Source organism: Grammomys surdaster, unplaced genomic scaffold (genome assembly GCF_004785775.1).
Source record: "Grammomys surdaster isolate TR1022 unplaced genomic scaffold, NIH_TR_1.0 126086, whole genome shotgun sequence".
NCBI lineage: Eukaryota > Metazoa > Chordata > Mammalia > Rodentia > Muridae > Grammomys > Grammomys surdaster.
This window is the reverse complement of record NW_021620894.1, coordinates 2,462,012-2,470,083: the sequence shown is the minus strand read 5'-3', so window position 1 is coordinate 2,470,083 and position 8,072 is coordinate 2,462,012. Positions and strand designations below refer to the sequence as shown.

Genomic DNA, 8,072 nt, shown 5'->3' with positions numbered 1-8,072 from the left:
CATATTTAAAATTAAGCAATACCATATGAGTTTTTGTTTTGTTTTGGTAGACTCTAATAATATTCAACTACATCTGATGACTCTCATTCCCTTTTACATGTGGGATTAAACACTAGAGGAAATGGTTTAGAAACTCAAATAATTGTCATATAAAATTCACCTATTAAATTTACTTTTGAGCTAATCTTATATTTTAAATGTATAATTTTAATTTATAAATCAAAGAATCATTATAAGTTGTAAATTAAAATTTTAAAGATCTAGCTGTCTTTATAAATATGAATTCTTTATTTTGGCATATATCAAAAAGAATTTAAATGTTTATAGAAAATTCTAAATATAGGTATTGAAACTTATGACTATAAAATTCCAGATCTCGGAAAGTCATGATCGTATTCAGAGTTCATCTTGGTGTATTTAGTAAGTTCCGAAACAACACAGTCTGGGCTACATCAGGAAACTCTTAAAGAGAGAGGGGGGAGGGGAAAGGGGGAAAGGGAGTGGGAGAGGGAGAGAGAGAGAGAGAGAGAGAGAGAGAGAGAGAGAGAGAGAGATCTATGACATATAAAAGTATACAAAATGGATACTAATGTGGGTGAAATAGAAGAACCAAGATTCAAGAATGGTTATACATTGTATTGTATAGAACATTTTAAGATTGTGACACATAGAATTACCAAACCTTTTGGCCTTATTCTTCGATTATCAGTTTGTAACATTTAAAAAATCTTATATCATTTTTAATGCAGATATTACAGTAAGATGTTTCCAGATAACTTGGGGAAATATATAAAATTTGTTCTGAGAATGATATTTTATAACTAATTCATTGTGTACTAGAAAAACAGATACAATAATGTTAAGGATAGATTGTGAGTAGAAGAAAGCTACTGATTTCTTCGAGTTAATTTTGTATCCAGTCACTTTGCTGAAGTTGTTTATCAGCTGAAGGAATTGTGTGGATGCTACAGTCCTACTCAGTAGGAGGAAGAGAATACTCTCTGGGAAGTAGACTGAGAGAGGGATCTGAGAGGGAGAGAATTGGGGGAGGGAAAAGGGGGGCCAGTTCAAATATGGGAGGAGATGGGGGAGATGTACAGAGGGTCAGGAATTTGAAAGCAGGTGTGTAGCAGTGAGGGAGGGGGAACTGGGGGGTGTAGCCACTAGAAAGTCCCAGATGCCAGGGACCCAAGAGTTTCCCAGGACCCAAACAGGGAGGACTTTAGCCAAAATACCCAACAGAGTGGGAACAGAAGCTGTAGAGACCAAATCTAGTGGATATGCATGGCCTCCAGTTGAGGGATGGGGCCATCCACCCACCATAAAATATCAATCCAGAATTCCTCTTGTGAAAAGGAAATGCAGAGATAAAGAGTAGAGCAGAAACTTAAGGAAAGGCCATCCAGAGGCTTCCCCACCTAGGGATCCATCCCATCTGAAGACACTAAACTCAGACACTATTGCTGATGCCAAGAAGTGCTTACTGTCAGGAGCCCGGTATAGCTCCTCCCTGAGAGGCGCTGCTAGAGCGGTTCCAATACCGATGTGGATGTACACAGCCTAACATTGGACTGAGAGCGGGGACCCCAGTGGGGAAGTTTGGGCAAGGGCTGTAGGAGCTGAAGGGGTTTGCAACCTCATAGGAAGAACAGCAATATCAACCAACCAGATTCTCCAAAGCTCCCAGAAACGAAACTACAAACCAAAGAGTGCACAGAGGGTACCTATGGCTCCAGCTGGTTATGTAGCAGAGGATTGCCTTATCCGGAATCACTGGAAGGGAAGCCTGTTGGTCCTGTGGAGGCTTGATGACCCAGGATAGGGGAATGTTAGTCTCCTGAGGCAGGAGTGGTTAGGCAGGTGGGGGAGCATCCTCATAGAGGCAGGGGGAGGGAGGAGGGAATAGGGGGATTGTGGAGGGGAAACTGGGAAGGGGGATACCATTTAAAATGTAAATAAAGAAAATAACCAATAAAAAGAAAAAAAAGCGATAGATTCTGATTCTGCAGGGGTTAACAGTAATCACAGAAAATGTATGCCTTTTTCCAAGCTGTAACATGTAAATCAGAAAGTTTGTAGAGGGCATGCATAGAGTGTGCGACTATAGAACCATAGAACCATATAAAATAGTGAAAGCTTGGAGATATTTATGATTAAGTGTACTAAGAAATGCAATAAGAAAACTAATAATGCAATAAGTTTTCTTATACAGTAAGTAAACTAAACAAATGAATTGGTAAGTGAAAACGTTTAATTGTCAAAATAAAAAATTATTCAGATGCAGAGGGAATAACTCTTGTAGAGATTGCTCTGTTTATTTTCAGAACATGTGAATTTATTTATATTCAGGTATGAGTGATAAATGCAGCCACAATTTAAAGCACTGTGTGACGCGAGAAATTGACTTGGGTCTAGGGAATGGAGTGAATATGACAAAATTTTCACTGATCAAAAACCTGGTGATTCTTTAGATGTGAAAAAGTTAACTGTTCTTGGAATTTTATGTCTGTAGTTCTGTCTATATATGGTAGTCCTAGTGTTAACTGCATTATTACATTTTTATTCATCAAAACAAGAAATGTTTAACGATATATCCCATTCTAATTTAGTGTTCTTTCTTAATTCACCAATACATTGCAAAACCATAAAGAAACAGGATTCTATTAAATTTAACCCAACTAATTATTATTTTAATTTGGCTTTCTTGGTCTCTTTACAGGGAACTGAAATCTGAAAGAAATTTCCATTTTGTGTGATAAATTGGACTTTTTGTCTTCAGACTTCTTATATATATATACCAGAATACTTCTCAAGCAGTTGTATATATCCTGGATTAACAGTAAATTAATAGAGTGGGACTTTTATATGCCTGAAGGCAGCATGCTTGATTATTGTTAAATCTGTTTTTTTTTTCAGAGCTGGATTTTCTGTGCGCTGAGAAAATTACGTTTCCAAGACAACAGAGCTGAAGGTTAGATGTCTAGACAGACTAATTCACTGGCTTTATTAGCATCATCCTGTCACCTTTTGGAAATGCTGCTGGGTTTCTGCTGGCCCTGTACCAATATCGTGGGATGAAGGATGCTACATTATTATGCTGATACTACTGGTGGAAAAAAATATATAACTCAAGTATATTAAACCTAAAAGGAGCTGGGCTAATTTTTAAAATGCAAATCCAGGCCATGGTTCCTTATCTCAAGTGTATCTCATTAGCAACTAACGGAGCTTTTTAGGAAGAGAAAAACAAATGCTGAGGAAGTGTATAGGTATCCTCCACAGAGTAGCAATCTTGTATTTCTATTTTATATTAAGGATGAAATAAAATAGTATATCTTTTGTTTTAAATCCCATGATGAGTCCATTTTCCTTGTTTCAAGATATTTAGTATCTAATAACTTTGAGTTACTTCAGACAGATAAACTATGTTAATTCTGCTGCATCGACAATCCCATAGACACCTTGGGGCAACCATTACCTAGTATTTGGAAAGTGTAACTGTACACTGTGTTGTTTCACTCTTAATTTAGTGATTTTGGATTTTCCTCCTCCCCTGGCTCCCATTCTCCATCTCGAGGAAATCTAGTATGTGACACGGTCTTAAGAAATCAAAGAGCAGTTAGACTAAGAAGAAACAGGATTATTTAGGAGGACAAGGAGACCAGAAGGATGGCATAAAGTCACCAGAGGAAGCAAGTGTGAAGGAATGTATGTAATAAAATGTTATACACAGGTAAAAATGTCACAGCGAGCCCTATTATTTTATGGACAAACTTAACATCATAAACAAAACAAACTGATTGTTACAGCAGCTGTAGAACAACAATACACTCTGGTCTTTGAAGATAGTGTTGTTGCTTGAGATAATCTCTCTCTCTCTCTCTCTCTCTCTCTCTCTCTCTCTCTCTCTTTCTCTCTCTCCCTTTCCCTACTCCTTTCCCTCTCCCTCTCTCCCTCCCCCTCCCTTTCTCTCTGCTTTCACTCCCTTCTCAACTCCCCTTCTCATGCCCCAAATAAACTCTGTTCTACATTGTACCCATTGTATGACTGGTACCTCAGGGGGAAGTGGTGATGCCTCAGCATGAGCCTGCGGAGACACCCCTCCCACATCACCATACCTGCCTCTACAAATCATATCCATGGCTCATGGCTCCTGGTGCTAAATTAATCAATCAGGAAAGCTAACTGTGCACCAAGAGTTTCTGCACCACTGAAAATTATGGAAAATTTTCAATTTAGTTTTAACCTGTGCTGGGAGATAATACAAAAAGAATACTTTTCAGTAAAGCAAGTAAAGAGAAATTTATCATTTCCCTTATTTAAGGTTGTTAAGTATAAGAATAATTAGGATTCAGACACGTGTCACTTTTGTTTAAGTTAGAACTGATAATTATAAGTAGCGTGAAAATAGATACTGGGCATTTTCTCACATTAACATTAAGAATTAACAAGCCTTTCTGTTCTTAGAGACATTGCAGGCAGCAGTACCACATGTGAACCAATATGTCACAGTGAGGAGAGAAGCTATGTCTATGCTCAGTGTTATGACCCATGACTATTTGAATGATAAGTAGCCTAAGCAAGCCTGAGATTACTTCCAATCCAGCCCTAGGGTGCCTAGACAGAGATTTAGCCTGAGATAACCGCCAGTCCAATGACAGGCAGGCTTAGATGGGCTCCCAGAATGAGGAACAAGCCAGAGACTAGAAGTACACCACCAGGGACCAGGTCCCTGGGCAGGAGTGAGTCAGAGACAGATAGCCCTCACAAGGGGTCGCTCAGGCAGACCAGTCCAGGAGGAAGCCCAAGACAACCACCAGATAGGCACTATGGGGCCTGGACAGGGAGCTAACCTGAGATGGCCACCAATCTGGCACAGTGCAGGCCTTGAAGGGCAGACCATGCCTGAGATGATACCTGCCCTTGTGTACTCTTGAGACTCCTGAGATGACCCAGACAGTCGGAGACCTTGAGTGCCATTAAGAGGAGGAAGTAAGTGGTGAAGAAATGGAACACAAAGAGAAACAGAAGGTTGTGGGCCCAATGAAGAGAGGCAGAATCGGGGACTCGAGGGTCGTGAGGAATAGCCTGATGCGTATAGCTGGTGATGCCATTTAGAGTGGTCTGTGCTGGCACCAGAGTCCATATCCCGGTCTTTTCCCCTGCAGCATGTTACCAAGAAAGAATGGCTAGATGTCCCTGATCTGGGCTGGTGCCTGGGAAATATGTTGATATCTGAGGACTGTGTAGAATTGGCCCCATCCTTCACCTAAGGATTGTGGGATAGCTGGCCCTGGAGGCATGAGAGCAGGAAAGCTGACCCTGTCCCTGGCTAGCTGCAGTATTCAGGAGAGCAGCTCTACACATTATGGTACTTGTTGATTACCCAGCCCAAGGATATTAGAGTAGAAGAGCTAGCTCTACCATTCCTTTCCCAAGTGGTGGTGTGGATGTGGGAGAGACAGCCCCCTCCCTCTAGACCCTCTGCTGCAGGTAGGAGATCTGTCCCTGGGGTCGTGGGAGCAGGACAGTTGAGCCTTCTCTGAATCAGCTGCATCCTTGGGAGATGCCTGAGCAGCAAAGTAGAGTTGACCTTGGGGTTAGGGGTACTAGTGAACTGGCTCCAAGGGTGTGAACATGAGATAGCATGAACCACCATTTGTCTGCTGTGCTGTGACAAGGGTAAGGGATAGATGCACCCTCTCCTCATCTATAGCAAGCAGGAGAGCTGACCCTGCCCCTCACCTGCTGCTGTACTCTGCACCTCTTCTGAGCATCAGATCAGAGCTGGCCCTGGATATGGAGCTGGTAGGTGAGCCAGCCCCAAGTGTATGAGTGTGTGGTATGTGTTTTGGGGTCCAACTGTGGTTCCGCATCCTCTGCTTTCTCCCTCTCAGGGTGTCCAGATGCCACAACAACCAGGCTGGCAACATGAAGAGGAGTCCAAAACAGGTGGTGCTTTGCACGATCTTTTTTGGGCTAGGAGTGAGCTTGAGGGTGAGGTGGGATCAGGAGGAGAGTGAGAGGCCTTCTCTGAGGATCTTCAATGGAAGAGCTCTCTTAGACAACCTTAGCTTTTATGTATGCTTTTATTGGGGGTAGACATGTGTGAATACACTTTATTAGGAGTGAATTAGGGCTATATATAGGCTTGGAAGAGTAGAAAGTCATTTTCAGGGTAAATGAAAAGCATTGCCTAAAGTATTAAAGTTCTGTGAGTATCCCATTTGCATGGAGTGGCATTCAGGAGTTCCAGGTCCTTGCAGGGTAATTCTTATGGGGCCTAGGGGCAGAGGTTTGTAGGTCTACCAAATACTCCTCAACCTCTCCCAGGTAGGGGTTGTGGGGAGCCAGGGTCCCAACACAAGGTCAGAGAGGGGGAAGCCCTGCTGGTAAAGGGAGTCTTCCATTTTGCACTGTGCTCAGATGAGCTATCCAGTCATGGTAAACTCTGACCTTAATTAGTAGGATTTGCACACATGAATGTGAGAGAGTCATCCCTGCCTCTTGTCTGCTGAGCAGTGACCTAGATGAGGGTTGGAGGAGAAGTGGCAGACAAAAGAGCTGGCCATGGGGTCATGAAAATGGGAGAACTGGCTATGTCCCTCATCAGCTGCAACCCTGGGGAAAGCAGACTCTGCACACTGCGTGAGCAGCAGGGTAGAGTTGGCCCTGGCTGCAGGGGTTTCTTGTGACCAAGCTCCAAGGGCATAAGAGCAGAAGAGACAGCAGGCTGACCAGCTCAGTTTCAGTGCTTTGAATTGGCCTACTACAACATCTACTCTGTTAATGACCTGCTGGTGTTCATGAAGGGGATGGTCCTACAGATCTAAAGCTATAGGATCTCTATGATACAGGGCAACAAAATGATATCTGAGAGGAGTCCCACTCAGGTTCCAGTACTGAGAGAGAAGCAGAAGCTAAAGGCCTCATACCGGACCAAAGAGTCATTGTAATGAACATTTGCAAGTAAAGAAGTATGGACAAAAGGGTATACCATAGGACACAGTATGACACACTATAGTTTTCAAAATGAGAATTTTTTTCTCTGTTGTGGGAGAGGTTGCAAGAGTGGAGGACAGATACTAGGGGAGGGGAAGATGAGTGGAATTGGGGTGCATGATGTGAAATTCACAAAGAACCAATATTTGTTTAAAAAATTAAGGAAATTTAAAAAAGAATTAACATGCCATTGTAATAGAGTAAAAGAAGACAATACAGGTAATTAGATACCAACATAGAGCAAAAAAAACCCCTAAAACCAAACCAAACCAACTAACCAACCAAACATCATATAATTCTCTATGCTTAGATCAGTGTTCTTGCTAAGAACATCTAGAAATTTTATAAACATTTTGTTACCATCATAGATCCGAAGACAAAAATGCTCTACAGAAATTAATTTACTGTTTCAAAAGTTGTCCTTTGATACATAATTCTACAATACACATAATTCTTGTGTTCTCAAAAAAGACACAAAGGGACAATAAAAATCAGAATGAGGTTTTAAAGGCATTATACCAAAGGAGACAAAATAATTGTTCATAATCCACGAAGAATAAAGAATTCAAGAAAATTCAGAAGGGATCTTTGGAGATATAGAGCATGGACATATGTATAAGGTCAGGACATAGTCCCAGCCTTAGCAAAAATGAATCATTCATATCGGCTCAGCCTCTGACAGGGTCTGGGTCTACAACCCTAATGTAACTGCTGATAAATCATAGGGTGACTGATATTAGAAAAATAATGATGACATAAAATGGATGCTGGATTTTCCTGACATTACCCAATACATATACTGCTATTGGAATAAAAAGCAGGGCAAGAAAGGTAGAGACAATGAAAAGCTACATAGTCCTCCATTTTAATTGAGACACTTGTATCATACACCTCTCCTCAAGGCTCAGAGTTCCTCATAGAAGAGAGGATGGAAACATTATAAGGACAACAGTTTGTGAAGGATTGATGTGAACTGTTTTCTGGACATGACAAGGCTGATGCACACATGAATTTACAGGGGGTTTGATTGCATGCACAAGACCTGAAGAAGACCAAGTAAGTCAAAACTC

The 8,072-nt window shown here is 41.4% G+C and overlaps 1 non-coding gene across 1 annotated transcript; it reads left to right on the top strand.

The window, feature by feature from the left end:
• The first annotated feature begins 4,456 nt into the window (after positions 1-4,456).
• LOC114611275 lies at positions 4,457-4,584 on the top strand. Its single transcript, XR_003709812.1, has one exon. It is a non-coding gene; the product is annotated as a small nucleolar RNA SNORA17 (small nucleolar RNA).
• Positions 4,585-8,072: the final 3,488 nt, after the last annotated feature.